This window comes from Nicotiana tabacum, chromosome 5, assembly GCF_000715075.1.
Source record: "Nicotiana tabacum cultivar K326 chromosome 5, ASM71507v2, whole genome shotgun sequence".
NCBI classification, from domain to species: domain Eukaryota; kingdom Viridiplantae; phylum Streptophyta; class Magnoliopsida; order Solanales; family Solanaceae; genus Nicotiana; species Nicotiana tabacum.
In genome coordinates, this window is record NC_134084.1 from 43,152,571 (window position 1) to 43,171,977 (window position 19,407).

The window sequence follows — 19,407 nt, forward strand, 5'->3', positions numbered from 1 at the left end:
CAAATCTCTTGTAATAACCTGCCAAACCAAGAAAGCTACAAACCTCCGTCGATGTTGTAGGCCTAGGCCAAGTCTTTACTGCCTCAATCTTTTGCGTATCCACCCGAATGCCTTCACCTGAAATTATATGCCCAAGGAAAGTTATAGAGTTCAACTAGAATTTATATTTAGAAAATTTTGCCTAAAACTTTCCTTCTTGTAGAACTCTGAGCACAGTACGCAGATGACCAGCATGCTCATCCTCTAAACGAGAATACACCAATATATCGTCAATAAATACAATTACGAACATATCTAAGAAAGGCCTAAACACACGGTTCATCAAATCCATAAATACTGTTGGGGCATTGGTTAGACCGAACGACATAACCCGAAAATCAAAGTGACCATATCTAGTCCTGAATGTTGTCTTCGGAGTATCTTTATCCTTAACTCTTAACTGATGGTACCTAGACGTCAAGTCTATTTTTGAAAAACACTTGGCACCTTGCAACTGATCTAATAAATCATCAATCCTCGAGAGCGGATACTTATTCATGATCGTCACCTTATTCAGCTGCCTATAATCAATGTACATTCGTAAGGAACCATCTTTCTTTCTCACAAACAAAACAGGTTCTCCCTACGGTGACGTACTAGGTCTGATAAATCCTTTTTCAAGTAAGTCCTTTAGTTATTCCTTTAACTCTTTCAACTCTACGGGGGCCATTCTATAGGGATGAATAGATATTGGGTGAGTATCTGGTAGTAGGTCAATAGAAAACTCAATTTCTCGCTTTGGTGGGAGACCTGGAAGCTCATCGGGAAAACAACGGGAAACACATTCACCACAGGGATGAACTGAATGGTTGGTGACTCCACTTCCACATCCTGAACCCGAACTAAGTGATAAATAAAGCCCTTTCTGATCATCTTCCTTGCCTTGAGATAGGAAATGAATCTTCCTCTCGGCGATGTCGTATTACCTTTCCATTCCAAAATAGGCTCCCTTGGAAATTGAAAATGGACAATCTTTGATCTACAATCAACATTGGCATGACAGGAAGCCAACCAATCCATACCCATTATAACATCAAATTATACCATATCTAACTCGATTAAGTTTGCTACAGTAGTTCGACCATGAACTACTATTATACAACCCCTATATACTTGCTTAACTATCACCGAGTCCCGAACAGGTGTAGACACCTCAAAAGGTTTAACCAATTTAGGTTTTATTTCAAACTTACTAGAAACCAACGAAGCAACGTAGGATAAGGTGGAACCTGGGTAAATCAGTGCATATACCTCATAGGAGGAAACTGATAATATACCTGTAACAACATCAGGCGATGACTCCTGGTCCTGTTGTCCTGCCAATACACAAATGCGGTTCTGAGGGATTCTCAAGCTAGATGCTCCGCCTCTGCCTCTACCATGACTCATTGGTGCTTATGACCTTTCCTAGGAGGCGTACTAATAATGATGAACCTGCTACAGATCCCGCTGGCTAAGCTATGATTACATCACCTCTAATTGGACAATCCCTCATAACGTGGCCCGGATAACCACAAGCATAACAAAAACCTAATCCCATACGACACTGCCTGGTATGATACTTACCACATTGAGCACATCATGTCAAGGTCAGCCTCATCTGATTTGACTCACCCCTATACTGAGAACCTTAGGCCCTGAAATTCTGACAAGACCCTGAATATATGGAACGATCGAATCTCTTACTGCCAAACTAAGGGGGCGCGCTAGTCGAGGGTTGGGATGGATACCTCGAGTGCTACTACCTTTTATCATCTCGAAACTCACCAGAAGGACCAGAAGACCTTGCTCTCTTATTCTGGGCCCTATCATGCTCACGATCGGCCCTCTGTTTCTATTTAGGCTCCTTTACACCTTGAGCGTATGCTTGAATACGAGAAATATCCATGTCTGGATAAACTGAGACCGACATGAAATCGTTAAGCAAGTGAGGCTCTAATCCCATCATGAACCGGTGAACTCAATCCTCCATCTTAGATACAATAATGGGAGCATACCTAGCCAATGAATCAAACTGAAGACTGTACTCCCGAACTCATATTACCCTGCCGAAGGGTCAAAACCCTATCAACTTTGGCTTGCTAAGCTCTGGTGGCAGATAATGACGAAGAAAATCTTCTGTAAACTCCTGCCATACTGCTGGAGGGGCATCCTCACCTCTGGACAATTCCTAAGACTCATACCAAGTAACTGCAACATTCCGGAGTCTATAGGAAGCTAGCTCAACTGACTCAGTCGCAGTGGTCTTCATTACCCATAACATCCTCTGCACTCTATCAATAAATACCTGATGGTCCTCATTTGGATTTTCCCCAGTAAATACTGGAGGGTCTAAATTAATGAAGTCACGAACCCTCGTATTGACGGACCTATCTGCTTGACCAATTCCAATTTCCTGACATCGAGCCTGCACGGCTACTAATCGGGTTAATACCTAAATAGCATCTCTCATCTCTTGACCCGGTGCATCCGGCTGAGGTGCTGAATGTACATGGGCGGGCGCTGGAGCTGGTGCCCCTCGGAGATCTTCTGGAAAGGGCGGGGTATGTGAAGTCTAAGATAGAACCTCACCATGAGACTCTCCCCTAGCCCTGATAACTCGTGTCGCTCGACTAATAGTCTCACCGGCCAGAGACTTTCCTTCTAGGTGACGGTACTCTTTGGATGCATTGCTAAAAAGATAGCATATTATTAGGTACATGAATTCTTGTATCGCACAATCTGAGATAAAAAGAAAGGATAACATCCTATATGTCCTGTAGCCCCATGTCTATAAGTGTGGTGCACGACACAGTCAAAAACAAGACTCTACTAGACATGGTATGGAGACAACCCTAGGACAGAATTGCTCTGATACCACTTTTGTCACGACCCAAACAGATCGCGACGGGTGCTTGAGTCATATCTGTCCAACACCCTTAAGCATACGTCTAAGATATGAACCTGTATACTATCTGCTGCATTACGAAAATAAGATACGTGAAGAAAACCTACCATCAAGGCATATGTACGTATACATGTAGAATACAGTGGGCGAGCCGGCAAGGCTGCTATAGACAACTATACATCCAAAACTGAAAGCCAACAAGGCCACATACAACCCAACTAGACATACTGTCTACAAACCTCTAATAGAAACATAATTGTACAAAGACGGGACTGAGCCACGTCATACCCATATACATACATATATATATATAAACGTATCGTAGCAAAATCAAAAGCAGCTACGGATCAAGTGGAGCACGCCAACTTTGGCTGATCAGGGATCCTAAGAAGGGGGACCGTCAGCTTGCCTACCTGCGGGCATGAAACACAGGCCCCGTGAAATATGGAATCAGTACGAAAAATGTACTGAGTATGTAAGACATGGAAATTAGTACGTAAAAGAAATATATGAAACATGGAATACAGAAACACATCTCTAAATCTGAATAGCTTTGTAAATTTTGAAATGTTTATAATGTCATGAACGTGCATATAAATGTCATGTCATGCATAGGTATGGGTGTACATAATATCATCAAGCCACTGAGGGCATCTCTTCATATCGTCTCGGCCATTGTGGGCAACATCATCAACATATACCAGCTGATCAGGTGGTGATGCGTATATAACGCCGAAACTTTTTCCCATATCCATATACATATATATGCGTATATAACGCCATCTGTTCATGGGTCAATGCACATGTATAAATGAGTGAAATGCATGAAAAATACGTAATAGTCTCAATATTCCTTTTGGATAAACTTTTTTAACTGTGTATTATTCTAAGACCCATGAACAGAAGATAATAATATTTTTCATGGGGAATAAAGAATATAGACACCCCTAGTATCTCTATGAATAGAGTAATTTATGGAAACTATGTGTTTGCTCGTTTCTTCAGTATAATTCGGACCATGCCAAAAAAAAAGAAGGGATGGCCTAAAGATACCTGTTCCTTGAATTATTTGAACGAATTAAAGCTCCTGCTTTTGAGAAATATGTTGAAACGAACGAATGAAGCTTCTGATTCTGAATTTGAACAAAATTTTCTTGGACATAAAGCTTTTGACTTCAACGTTTTTATGTATGAAATTCGCTTGGATTGAAGACTTGTAAGGATTTCATTAGCTTCTAACTTTTAAAATTAAGAAAGAAATCCTTCTTGTGTTCTTTATGAAAATGAGTAACGCCACTTGTGTTTTCATTCAGTAAGACTTAAGTTACTTTAAGTCTTGTTTGTTTTGGCCACATGGCATAACAAGTCCATATATTGCCACATGGCATGATGAATAATGAGTCATTTTTATCATGGTGGATTTTTTGCCACATTTTAGATAGGTGTATTTTATAAATTTTTATCCACTTATATCCACTTATTAGTTAACTGGGTAATGTCGTATTGCCCGGTAATTAATCAATTACCCGCATAATTTAAAAATTGTCCAAAATTACTTAAAATTCTATTTATTTTTAAAATACTTTATATATACCAAATTGGCCACTTTCAACGAAACTCGTTTTCTTTAATCTGTGTACCCCTTTATACTTCGTAACACTTATTTAACGCTTGTTATAAATACCATAAATTATGTTAACGTCAAGATGATCTCATCCCTGAGTCCACGTCGGTTCATTAAAAATGAAAATTTAACGTACGAAAACACGAGATGTAACAAAAACCCAGTGAATCAATCTAGCCTTGGATTGTTTTTGTAAATAGATACCTCATTGCTGCATGATCGGTGTGGACTATAACTTTTGTTCCCACCAAGTAAGCTCGAAATTTCTCAAATGCCCACACTACTCCCAATAACTCCTTCTCAGTTGTGGTGTAATTCAGCTGAGCATCATCAAGAGTCTTACTCGTATAGTGTATGGAGTAAAGCATCTTGTCCTTCCTTTGTCCTAGCACTGCCCCAATAACATTGGTCACTTGCATCGCACATGAGTACAAATGGTAAGGACCAATTTGGTGCTACAATGATCAGGGCAGCCACCAACCTTTCCTTGAGCTCCTCGAATACCTTCAAGCAGGCTTCATCAAATTTGAAAGTCACATCCTTTTCAAACAACCTACACAATGTATTAGCAATTTTAGAAAAATCTTTAATAAAGCGTCGATAAAAACCTGCTTGTCCTAAGAAGCTCTGGGCACCCTTCACAAAGATGGGTGGAGGTAATTTTGCAACTGCCTCCACCTTCGCCTTATCAACTTCAATGCCACTCTTCAATATCCTATGACCCAATACGATGCTCTCTTGCACCACAAAGAGGCACTTCTCCAAATTTAGCACCAATATTTTTTTCTTCACAATGTGCTAACACCTTGCCCAAATTCTTCAAACAATCATCATATTAAGACCCAAACACTAAAAAATTATCCATGAATACTTCTATAAATTTTTCCACCATATTAGTAAAAATGGCCATCATACATCTCTAGAAAGTGGTTGGTGCATTACAAAGATCAAATGGCATTTTCTTGAAAGCAAAAGTACCATAAGGGCACATGAAATTCATTTTCTCCTGATCCTCTAGCCATATGACAATCTGGTTGTACCCCGAATAACCATCAAGGAAGCAATAATACTCATGCCCAGCCAACCTCTCCAATATTTGGTCAATGAATGGAAGTGAGAAGTGGTCCTTGCGGGTTACTTTGTTGAGCCTTCTATAGTAAATGCAAACTCTCCACCCCATCACTGTGTGAGTAGGAATTGGCTCATTTTTCTCGTTCTCTACAACAGTCATCCCCCCTTTTTAGGCACACATTGCACTAGGCTTACCCAGTTGCTGTCAAAGATAGGGAAGATGATGTTTGCATCAAGCCACTTAATTATTTCCTTCTTCATGACCTCCTGCATAATAGGATTAAAAACCTTTGTTGTTCAATATTGGGTAGTGTGCATCTTTCAGAAAAGTTTTATGCATGCATAATGATGGACTGATTCCCTTGATATGAGCAATTGTCCACCCAATAGCTCTTTTGTGCTCACGAAGAACTCTTAAAAGCTTTTCTTCTTGAAAATTGGTTAAGCTAGAAGAAATAATCACTGACAAAGTTTCAGAATTCCCCAAGTAGGCATAGCGTAGGTGCGTTTGAAGAGCTTGAACTCTAGCTTTGGAGATTCTTCAACAGATAGTTTAGGAGGAGTCAGAATAACAGGTCTATCCAACTCCTCAAATCCCCCAAGCTCGTGGACATACTTGCAAGACATGTTAAGGACTTGATCGATTTCTTCCTTCATCTCATCTTCACTTTCTTCCTCATCCCAATCAAAACTCATTCAAGGGGTTTGTGGGCTCGTATAAGGCACTAATGAAGTCACGTCACTTTCTGCCATAGAGTCATGGATAACTCTTCATAGTGTCTTGGATGTTTGAGTGTTTTATAAACATTGAATACCTCCACTTGATCACCCACTCTTATTTTCATCTTTCCTTCTCACACATCAATAATAGCTCGGCCTATGGCTAAGAATGGATGGCCCAAAATAAATGGGACTTCCTGTTCAGGCTCATAGTCTAAGATAATTAAATCAGTATGGAAGATGAAAGAACCCACTTGGAGTAACACATCTTCAATCACCTCTTCTAGATGAGCAAGGGAGCGATCAACTAACTATAGAATCACTGTAGTTGGGCGCGGCTCACCCAACCACAACTATTTGAATTTGAGATAGCGACATCAAGTTGATGCATGCCCCAAGAGCACAAAAAGCTCACCCGACTGCATGCTTACCAATCGAGATTTGAATAGTGAAACTAAGTGGATCCTTCCATTTCTAAGGTAGCTTGCATAATATTCTTGAGCTACATTCTTCGGTGAGCACCACAATCTTGAACTCGGACAACCTTCTCTTATTTGCCACTATGTATTTGATATATTTTGCATATTTGGGCACTTCCAACCAGATGTCTACCAGCGGATTATTAATTTGCACATGATTCAAGATATCAAGAAACTTCTTATACGCAGCATTATCCTTCACTTTCTGCAATATTTGAGGGAACGGAGGTGGTGGCCTCGCAATTAGTGGTTGGCGTTGCTTTTCCACCGCCTTCTCAACTGGCTTTTCTAACTTCTTTGCAATTCCTGGTTCCACTTCTATGGTGGCCTCTATTTCAAAAGTCACTTGCTTTCTCATTTTCAATGTGACTTCTTCTAACGATCTCCCATTCCTCAATGACAAAGCTTTAATAGATGCCTTAGGATTAGCCTCAGTGTCGCTTGGAAGTGCCCCAACTGGCCGAGTATTTTGGGCACTGTCAAGTTGCCTCATTTGTCGCTCCAAATTTCAAATAGCTGTTGAGTGGGATGTTGCTTAGGCTTGTTGATCAACCATTATTTTCTTTATCATCTCCTCAATGTGACTCATCAATTTTGTAGGGTACTCAGCCTGTGGTGGCCTATATTGCCGTTGAGGAGCTTGTGGTATGTACTGATTCTGAGCACCTTAGTTTCCACCCCAAGAGAAATTTGGGTGGTTCCTCCAGTTAGGACTATAAGTGTTCCCATACTGATTTGTCTGGCCCCTATTTGCATTACCCCAAAAAAATATAGACTTTGTATTAGCTTGGGAAATGTCGTGATGGGCACCCGGTGCCTTACACAACTGAGTACCAAAGTAATATTGTAACGAACCGACCGGTTGTTTTGAAAATTTAAACTCCGTTCGGAGGCGTACGGTCTTGAACAGGTTCATAATAGGAGTATCGACTTGTGTGCATGGTTGAATTCATTTAATGGATGATTCAGAGTCAAATCGGAAGAAGGAATCTAGTTTTGAAAGTTTGAACGGTGAGAATTCTACCGGAATTGGAGTATTGAGTAAATGGCCCCGGAATGAGTTTTGGGTGATATTAACAGCTTTGTATGGTGATTTTGGAAATAGGCATGTGTTCGGATTGTGTTTTGGAGGTCCGTAGCTAATTTAGGCTTGAAATGTCGAAAGATGAATTTTTGAAGTTTCCGGTTCGATAGTGAGATTTTGATATCGGGATCGGAATAGAATTCCAAAAGTTGGAGTAGCTCCATAGTGTTGAATGTGACATGTATGCAAAATTTCAGGTTATTCGGAGGAGGTTTGATAGACTTTTTGACCAAAAGCGTATTTGAGAGTTTTTGGAATTCTTAGGCTTGAATCTGATGAAAAATTGGTGTTTTGATGTTTTTTTGAGCATTCCGAAGGTTGGAAAAAGTTTGAATGATGTTTTAGGATTGGTTGGCATGTTTGGTTGAGGTCCCGGGGGCCTCGGGTGTGTTCCGGGTGGGTCACGGGTCATTTTTCACTATGTTTGAACTGCTGTTATGCTATCTTGTGTTTCCTTTTATGAGATATCATAGGCATAACTGCGATCACGTAGTACAATGTCAACCTGCCATATTTTCATTCATTGCGTTCGCACAGGTAGCTTCGCAATCACATAGTGTAGCTCTGGGCCTTAACATTTTTCCTTCTTTGCGATAGCATTGTTTAGTTCGCGATCGCGTAGCACAAAATTTGGACAGTATCCATTTTCCTTCTACGCCATCGCATCAGTCCTTTCGCGATTGCGTAGCACACTTTGGTCCAGAAACTATTTCTTTTATGCGACCGCATCTCTTCTCCCGCGATCGCGATGTACAAATACCTTGGCATTATTTAAATAGCCCATCAGTGACCCTTCTTCATTTTTCCTCCATTTTTTAACAAAAAATGACGCTTTTGAAGGAGTTTTTTGAGGAAACCAAAGAGGAATCACTTAGAGGTAATATTCTTGACTTTATAACTCGTTTATATGTGATTAAAGGTCTAATTAATGGTGAAATATTAGGGAAACATCAATGCAAAATGGGTAATTAGGGCTTGAGATGAAGAGACCTTAAAATGGGTATTTGAGGGGACAATTGAACTTTGATTTCAGTGTTCTTAATATGTATAGACTCGTGAGAGTACGAGGGTTCTAAAAATGTAAATTTTACCCGATTCCAGGTGTGGTCCTGAGAGGCATTTTGGTCATTTTACCTAATATCATGTATTAGCTTAGAATTTGTTTGTAGAATCAGTTACTTGAAGTGTTATTTACATCATGCAATTGAGTTGGATAGATTTTGGCCATTTGGAATTGAGTATTCGTGGCAAGTAACGTGGTTTCGGGTTAATTTTGAGCCGGTTCGAGGTAAGTATCTTGAGTAACCTTGTGTGGGGGACTTCCCTTTAGGATTTGAGTCTGCTATGTTGATTGTAGTTCGTGTACGCAAGGTGACGAGTGCATGCTCGGACTTATTTGTGGAAAAATTGGCCTTTTAGGGTTCTTAGGTCGTTATATTCACTGGGTATGAATGTGTACTTGATATGCTTGAGTTTTACACATACTAGTTTCAACTCTACATTCTCTAATTGGAATTAATTGCTCATGATTCATTCCTACTGACTATTTGACTCTTATTTTGCTTAACTGAAGATTTTTACCTCTTCTGTTGTCATGCTATCTTTCTTAACTGCTCGTCATTATTGGAAATGATTATTATCTCCCATATAATTGCTTAGTCTTGATTGAGGTGATGATTATCTTCACGTTGCTCATCCTTAATGGAAATTATTGTATATTCTTCGTAAATTGCCCAACCTTAAAAGAAGTTTAGATAATCTATATTTAGCTGACATTTCCTTATTTGAAATTATATGATTCATGTTAGCTTCCTTGTTGTTGAATTGCCTATTGTGGGATCGTTGCTACATATTATTTTCTCCCTTGTTGAGCGGTTCTTATCACGCTTCGTATTTCTACTGTGGTTACTCCTTGTGAGCTAATTTTAGCGTCTCCTTGTGATCAAAAGTTCTTGAGTTGATTTACTTGTCGTGTTCTTCTATATATTGTCATTGTTGCTATTGTACTTGTTGTGGTGGTGCACAAGGTTTCTGCCATGCTGTTGTTGATATTGTGATGCACGAGGTTTCTACTGTGCGGCTGTCATTATGGGGTTGCACGAGGTTTCTGCTGTGCTATTGCTACTATTGATATATTGCACATGTGGCGTGACAAGGCGGGGTATGTATATATATGCTTATATGTGGGTTCTGCATGTGGAGAGATAAGGTAGGAACATTATGATGCACATGTGGCAAAACAACACGGGCACTCATTATGCTATTATTTGCACACGTGGCGAGACAAGATGGTCAGTGGGAATTCATGTTGTTTAATATTGTGTTTTGGTACGCTTACCTGTATGAGCTTTATCTCATGAAAGTTTTGAGGAAACATCTTACGTGTTGTCCGTTCTTTTCCCTATGCTTATTAGCTGGTAGGAACTATGTTAAAGCACTTGCACAAGTATAGACGTAGTTGAACACTCCTATTGGATGTGAAGTCCTCCTAATTTTGCTGAGTATAGATGTACACCCTTGTTTACTTGTTATATATGTGATAGTGGCTCTAGTTAGCAAGTGAGTTGTCAGCATAACCATGAGGTTGATGGGGGCACATGATGCCAAGTGTTAGGTTTCGGGTACTGGGACATCATGAGCTGTAATTTGTCCGAGATTCAGTACTTTATGGAAATTGTTGGATAAGACCTGATGTGACCACTGTCGTAGGACCTGAGTTATTGCTTACCTTTACTATAGTGTTAATTTAGGATTTGGGTTTGTGTGTTCGCTCGCTCTTCTATGTCATTATTTTTGTATTTTCGCAGTTACTTGCTATTTTCTTCCCTTATTGTGATTGTAGTATTGTTAGCCATTTCGTGTAGTCTTTATATATACATTATGTTTCGTTGTTCATATATTTGTACAATTATTGGACTGGTAGGTGTCTTGACTGTTCCTCATCACTACTCCACCGAGGTTAGTCTTGATACTTACTAGGCACCGCTGTGGTATGCCCATGCTACTCTTCTGCATATTTTTGTTGTGCAGATCTAGGTACTTCCATTCAGTCTTATCATCCTTAAGGCGAGGCGCTTTTGTAGGGACTTCTAGGTATATCTGCCGCATCCGCGGACCGAGGAGTCCATTTCTATTTTTATGTAATAGTATAGCCCTTCAGTAGTTTTCCTTTTGTTAGACATTTCTGGAGTTAGAGCTTCTTATATATCTCTTAGCTTGTGATTCATGGGATTCCGGATTTTGGGAGTGTTAGGTTGCGATTTTGTACTATTATGTGCCAGGCGGCATCTTAAACACTGTTTTATTTTACTATTTCGGTTTTTAAATTATTTTTTCCGCAATTGTTGTTTAAATTCCGCATTGTTAGGATTACCTAGTCGTAGAGACTAGGTGCCGTCATGATGGTTCACAGAGGGCAAACCGGGGTCGTGAAAAGTTGGTATCAGAGCTCTAGGTTCATAGGATTCATAAATCATAGGCCGATTTATTAGAGTCTCGCAGATTGTTACGGAGACGTCTGTACTTATCAACGAGAGGCTATGTAACCGGTAGGAAAATTCCATTTCTTTTGATTTCCCTGTCGTGCGATATTTTTGACATCACAACCCTAAACCACTGTCTTCCATTCTATCACTAATGGTGAGGACAAGTACTGCCAGAGATGATCAGGCACCCGCACCCCCTACTAGAGCCTTCAGAGGTTGGGGCCGGGGTAGAGGTCGAGGATGCGCACGTGGTACAGCCAGAGCACCCACACGAGCAGCTATCGAGGTACCACCAGTATTTCCAGCAGAAGTTCAGGCCCCTGATACGCCTACTACTACTACTACTCCAGCTCTTCAAGAGACTCTTGAGCAGTTCATGAGCATGTACACCACTTTGTCTCAGGAAGGTTTGCTTCCCCTTGCTGCAGCCACATCTCAGGCCGGGGGAGGAGCACAGACTCCTGCCGCCCGCACTCTTGAATAGCGAGGGCATATTGATCAGGTCCCAGATATTATTCATGTACAGCTTGTAATCCCAGGTCAGCCCGAGGACAGGTCGGTTGCTTCAGAGGATGAGCAATGGAGACTTGAGAGGTTCAAGAAGTATGATCCTCCTGTATTCAGTGGGTTAGCAGTAGATGATGCCTTGGGATTTCTAGATGAGTATCACTATATCCTTTGCACTATGGGTATATCAGGATCGAGTGGGGTTTATTTCATTGCCTTCCCGCTTCGAGGAGCCATCTGTGAGTGTTAGTGCACCTATGAGTTAGACAGTCTGGATGAGGCAGCTTCACTGACTTGGACCCAGTTTTCAGATATGTTCCTGAGAGATTTTGTCCCTCAGAGCCTCAGGGATGCATGGCATGCAAAGTTTAACCATTTGCGCTAGGGTACTATGATTATCTCGGAGTATGTTGTCTTACCCCAGCCTTTGTTTCTATTGTTCGCGAGAGGGTTCGCCGATTTATTGAGGGGCTTATTCCCACCATCAGGTCTAGCATGGCTCGTGAGTTGGGGATGGATATTTCTTATCAGCAGGTGGTGATCATTCCTAGGAGGATAGAGGGTATGCATGCTAGGGAGAGAGAGGACATGCAGGGCCGTGAGTGAGAGGGCTGACGAGATCAGGAGAGAGAGTTTGAGGAGGCAATGAGGCCTCTTAGACTAGGGAGATCTGCTGGTCCTTATTTTGGAGGCAGGGTACGACATGGTAGAGGTTTTGTGGGTCAGCCAGTTCAGTTCGCGCTTCATGCTTTGCATGGTAACTCAGGTGTTCATGGGTCTCGGGGTACCCGTACCGCACAGTTCCCATAGCCTCATCAGCGAAGAGGGTGCTTTGAGTGGGGAGATACTAGCCATATGATGAGAGATTGTCCCTGACTTTGGGCCGTCGTGTCACAGCAAGGTATTAAGGTGAGTAGAGGGCGCCCAAGAGGGGGAGGCCTGAATCGTTGATGTGTTTCATATAGTAAGCTTAAGGTCGCTACGCCAGTTGAATGTCATTCAGGTATGATTTTTGTTTGTTATAGAGGAGCACGATCCGTAGTTCATTACAATTCTGTTTATCGGGGTTAGTTCCCCTATTTGTTGCTCCATTTATGGGTACATTTCATGATTAGCACTCTGTTTATGTGATTACCCTGTTGGGAGGTTCTATGAGTGATAGCCGTGTCTATCATCTATTATAGCCATTGTCGGGTGTTATGAAACTAGTAGTAAATATCTGTTGTCCATTTCAGTAGGTTTGATGCGATTTCTGAGTATTTTTGGCTACAAACTATGATTTTTTATGCTCCACCAGTGTGGGAGTCAATACATGTTGAAATCTTGTTTACATAAGTGATCTAATGAAAGGTTTCACCTGGTTTGATGTACACCTTACTTGTGATTCAGAGTTGAGGGTAGGACCCTCGTGATTTCATGTGATTTGATGTTTTGAGACCGGGCTGTGTACCACGGTGGGAGTTATATCAGTATAAGGTCCTTGTGATTCTTCTATATGCTTTAGTTCTTTATTTTTAGATTGGTTTTGTATATTAGTACTGATTGAGAAATTTTTACTTGTCGGGCTTGTTTGATAGTTCTCTTGTGTGTTGCCCCTTTCCATATTCAGTCATTTTCGTTTTGTGCTTCTTGAGTTTTAGCTTGTGGGGTGCGTGCCCGTTGGTGTTAGCTGAGATTCGGTGATTCGAGTGTTTAGTTATGTGTCTTTCGTGGTTATTGTATCATCGCCGGTGTTATGAAGGTTTGAAATGGGTTCCTATTGAATATGAGGCTTATGGCTGGTGTTGAATTTGATTTCGGGCGATATTGTTATCAAAATTGTTACTGTGGGCCTATATGTGATGTGTCATGTTGTAAGGTTGTATTATATGGGCATTTGTATGAATTTATGCATCTAGTTGAGACTGATACCGGGTATGGATTTAGAATCGGGTCTTTTGGAAATAGATGTGAGGTGAGAATTCTTGTTCTAAGTCTTATTGGTATTGTTAGAAAGGCTCAATTTCAGTTGAGATGATGTCATAGGGTTTATGTGGAATGGGGTAACGTGGGATCACCTAGGGGTGTATGTTGGAAGTGTGCATTCAGTGACTTGAGGACTACGAGGTGAATCTTGGCACGTTCGAGGACGAACGTTGGTTTTAAATTAGGAAGGATGTAACAACCCGACATGTTGTTTTGAGAATTTAAGCTCCATTAACCGCCGTACGGTCTTGAACATCTTCATAATATGAGTATCGACTTGTGTGCATGGTTGAATTCAGTTAATGGATGATTCAGAGTCAAATTTGAAGAAGTAATCTAGTTTTGGAAGTTTGAACAGTAAGAATTTGACCGGAATAGGACTTTTAAGTAAACAGCATCGAAATGGGTTTTGGGTGATATCAACAACTTCTTATGGTTATTTTGGACGTAGGCGTGCGTTCGGATTGTGTTTTGGAGGACCGTAGCTAATTTAGGCTTGAAATACCTAAAGTTGAATTTTTGAAGTTTCTGGTTCGATATTGAGATTTTGTTATCGGGGTCGGAATGGAATTTCGGATTTTGGAGTAGCTCTGTAGTGTTGAATATGATATGTGGGAAAAATTTCAGGTTAGTGTGAAGAGGGTTGATAGACTTTTTTATCGAAAACGTAATTTGTGAGTTTTTGGAATTCTTAGGTTTGAATCCGATGAAATATTGGTGTTTTGATGTTGTTTTGAGAGTTCCAAAGGTTGGAACAAGTTTGAATGATGTTTTAGGATTGGTTGGCATATTTGGTTGAGGTCCCGGGGGCCTCGGGTATGTTCTGGATGGGCCACGAGTCATTTTTCCCATGTTTGAATTGTTGTTCTGCTATCTGGTGTTTCGTTCTATGCGATCGTATAGGCATAGCCGTGATCGCGTAGTACAATGTCAACCTGCCATATTTTCCTTCATTGTGTTTGCACAGATAGCTTTGTGATCACATAGTGTAGCTCTGGACCTCAACCTTTTTCCTTATTTGCGATCGCATTGTTTAGTTCGCGATCGTGTAGCGCAAAATTTGGACAGTAGCCATCTTCCTTCTGCGCGATTGCATCAGTCATTTCATAATCGCGTAGCACACTTTGGGCCAACAAATATTTCTTCTATGTGATCGCATCTCTTCTCCCGCGATCGCGATGTACAAATACTTGGGCAGTATTTAAATAGCCCATCTGCGACCCTTTTTCATTTTCCACCATATTTTAACGGGATTGAAGCTTCTGAGGGAGATTTTTGAGGAAACCAAAGGGGAATCACTTGGAGGTAATATTATTGACTTCATAACTCGTTTATATGTGATTAAAAGTCTAATTAGTGGTGAAAATTAGGGAAAAATCAGTGCAAAATGGGTAATTAGGGCTTGAGATTAAGAGACCTTAAAATGGGTAATTGAAGGGTCAGTTGAACTCCGATTTCAATGTTCTTTATATGTATAGACTCGTGAGAGTACAAGGGTTCTGAAAATGTCAATTTTACTCGATTTCGATTTCAATGTTCTTTATATGTATAGACTCGTGAGAGCACAGGGGTTCTGAAAATGTCAATTTTACCCGATTTCGAGGTGTGGACCCGAGGAGCATTTTGGTCATTTTACCTAATGTCGCGTATTAGCTTAGAAGTTATTTGTAGAATCAGTTACTTGAAGTGTTATTTACATTATACAATTGAATTGGATAGATTTTGGCCATTTGGAGTTGAGTACTTATTGCAAGAACGTGGTTCCAGATTGATTTTGAGCCGGTTCGAGGTAAGTATCTTGCCTAACCTTGTGTGGGGACCTCCCCTTAGGATTTGTGTCTGCTATGTTGATTGTAGTTTGTGTATGCGAGGTGACGAGGCCGTGCTCGGACTTATTTATGGAAAAATTATCCTTTTAGAGTTCATAGGTTCTTATATTCACCGTGTATGAATGTGTACGTGATATGCTTGAGTTTTCCACTGACTAGTTTCACCTATACATGCTCTAATTGGAATTAATTGCTCAAGATTCATTCTTATTGCCTATTTGACTCTTATTTTGCTTAACTGAAGATATTTACCTCTTTTATTGTCATGCTATCTTTCATAACTGCTCATCTTTATTGGAAATCAATATTATCTCCCCTGTAATTGTTTAGTCTTGATTGAGGTGATTATTATCTTTCCGCTGCTCATCTTTAATGGAAATTATTATATATTCTTCATAAATTGCCCAACCTTAAAAGAAGTTTAGATAATCTATATTTAGTTGACCTTTTCTTATTTGGAATTATATGATTCGTGTTAGCTTCCTTGTTGTTGAATTACATATTGTGGGATCGTTGCTTCATATTATTTTCTCCATAGTTGAGTTGTTCTTATCACGCTTAGTATTCTCTATTGTGGTTATTCCTTGTGAGCTAGTTTTACCGTCTCCTTGTGATCAAAAGTTCTTGAATTGATTTACTTGTCGTGTTCTTGTATATATTATCATTGTTGTTGTTGTGCTTGTTGTGGTGGTGCACGAGGTTTCTAACGTGCAATGGTTGATATTGTGATTCATGAGGTTTTTACTATGCGGTTGTTGTTATGGGATTGCACGAGGTTTCTACCGTGCTATTCCTACTATTGATATATTGCACATGCGTCGTGACAAGGCGGGGTGTGTATATATATGCTTATATGTGGGTTGCGCATGTGGCGAGACAAGGTGGTACATTATGATGCACGTGCGGTGAAACAAGGTGGGCACTCATTATGTTATTATTTGCACACGTGGCGAGACAAGGTGGGCTATGTTAGGGATTGATTGTGATGATTTGTGATGGCGTAGGGGCATTCTTGTTGTCTAATATTGTGTTGTGGTAAGCTTACCTATATGAGCTTTATCTCGTGGAAGTTGTGAGGAAACATCTTATGTGCTGTCCATTCTTTTCCTTACGCTTATTAGTTGGTAGGAACAATGTTAAAGCACTTGCACAAGCATACACGTAGTTGAACACTCCTATTAGATGTGAAGTCCTCCTGATTTTGCTGAGTATAGATGTACACCCTCATTTACTTGTTTTATATGTGAGAGTGGCTCATGTTAGAAAGTGAGTTGTCAGCATGACCATGAGGTTGATGGGGGCACAGGATGCCAAGTGTTAGATTTCAGGTACTAGGACATCGGGAGTTGTAATTTGTCCGAGATTCGGTACTTCGTGAAATTTTTTGGATAAGACCTGATGTGAACACTGTCGTAGGACCTGAGTTATTGCTTACCTTTATTGTAGTGTGAATTTAGGATTTGGGTTTGTATTTTCGCTCGTTCTTCTACGTCATTATTTTGGTATTTCCGCTGTTACTTGCTATTATCTTCCTTATTGTGATTGTAGTATTATTAGCCATTTCGCGTAGTCTTTATATATACATTATGTTTCATTGTTCCTATATTTATACAGTTTATTAGACCGGTAGGTGTCTTGACTGTTCCTCATCACTACTCCGTCGAGGTTAGTTTTGATACTTACTATGGAACGCCGTGGTGTGCTCATGCTACTCTTCTGTACATTTTTATTGTGCAGGTCAAGGTACTTCCACTGAGTCTTATCATCCTTAAGGAGAGGCACTTCTGTAGAGACTTCGAGGTATATCTGTCGCGTCCGCAGACTGAGGAGTCCCTTTCTATCTTTCTGTAACAGTATAGCCCTTCATTAGTTTTCCTTTTGTTAGACATTTCTAGAGTTAGAGCTTTTTATGTATCTCTTAGCTTGTGATTCATGGGGTTCCGAATTTTGGGATTGTTAGGTTGCGATTTTGTACTATTATGTGCCAGGCGGCATCTTAAACACTATTTTATTTTACTATTTCGGTTTTTAAATTATTTCTTCCACAATTGTTGTTTATATTCTGCATTGTTAGCCTTACCTGGTCATATAGACTAGGTGCCATCATGATGGTTCACGGAGGGCGAACCGGGGTCGTGACAAATGTACCTTTTTTATCATAATATCATGGGTAAATGATCCAGAAAGGCCGTCATCAGATATCTTGAACAAAATATAAGGGAATACTCGACCTAGGACGAACTAACATGATGCACAAACTTGTACATGTGAAAAAAGGGCCTATAAGGCCGACATGATCATTTGTACACTCAGAACATGCGCCGAAAAGGCCATACAAGTATACATATACATGACATCTGTTTGCAAGCCTCTAAGATTACATAAACATCATAAAGGTCAGGACAGGGCCCGACCATACCAATAGTTATATGTTCAAAGCATACTGACCGAATAGGCAACTCCGGAGCAAGTGGAGTGCGCCAGGACCTTTCGCTCAGCTGATAGGCTTCTAGGAAGACTGTTGACCTATCTATAGGGACTTGAGGGCATGAACCGCAGCATCCCCAGGAAGGGACGTCAGTATGAATAAAGTACTGAGTATGTAAGGCAGGAAAGCATAAATAAGAACAATAATACAAATAGAGAGAATAAGATACAACCTGTAACTTCTGAATGTCTCTGGGGGCTACTGACATAAAATGCATGATATATATATATATATACACACACACATACACATACATACATACATAAACTTTTAAAAACATACGCCTTTGTGGGCATGATCATCATCATATCGTAGCCGGCCATAATAGGCTCAATAAAAACGTACCTGGCCTTCATAAGGCTCGGTAGAATCGTACTAGGACACGTGGAGCTCGATAAAACCCAACTGATCAGTGGTTTCACAATAGGTTCCGTACCGGGTCGATTATAGCGCGGTTTTAAAAAAAAAATATATATATATATATATATATATGTGTGTGTGTGTGTGTGTGTGTGTGTGTGTGTGTGTGTGTGTGTGTGTGTGTAATGCATGCTAAACTTATGGAATCACGTTCTAAACCTTTCGAAGTGGTTTATAGTCGTTGCACTTTCGATTAACATTATGGACGTCATACCATCAATATGATACTCAATAGAATTCAAGCATAATACATACATGCTTAAAATAACTTTATAAGGAAAGAACAACAAGGACAACCTTAGTTGCTTGGAGTAGATCCATTATGAAATATCGTATCATTTACGTTCATTTCACGTAGATCATGCAAAAAGAATGAAGGAAGTGTCTCAACATACCTTATCACAATCTGTTTGATAACTAAGTTGAACTCCACTCGTCACACTTCAATCTACAGTAACGATAATAATGCTATCGTTAATCTACGGAATATGCAACTATCATACAACGAACAACAAGCTTATTTTTATATAAAAATGGGTAGCATCTCCCCTGTTTTCCTTACTTTACCAAGTCCATCAACTAGCACGAACCCATACAAGTTTCACCTATATACTTTCAGCACCACAATACAAATCAAGCTACACAACAACAAGTGCATAAACATCAACAAAACTACTAGTTAACATGACAAACTGCAGGATCAGATTGAATCTCTTTTGAACCCTTTAACCCCAAAGTCATTCATTCATTAACTTAACAACATAGCCAACATGATATTAAGTATAATGGGAGGACTTCTAACCTCTTAT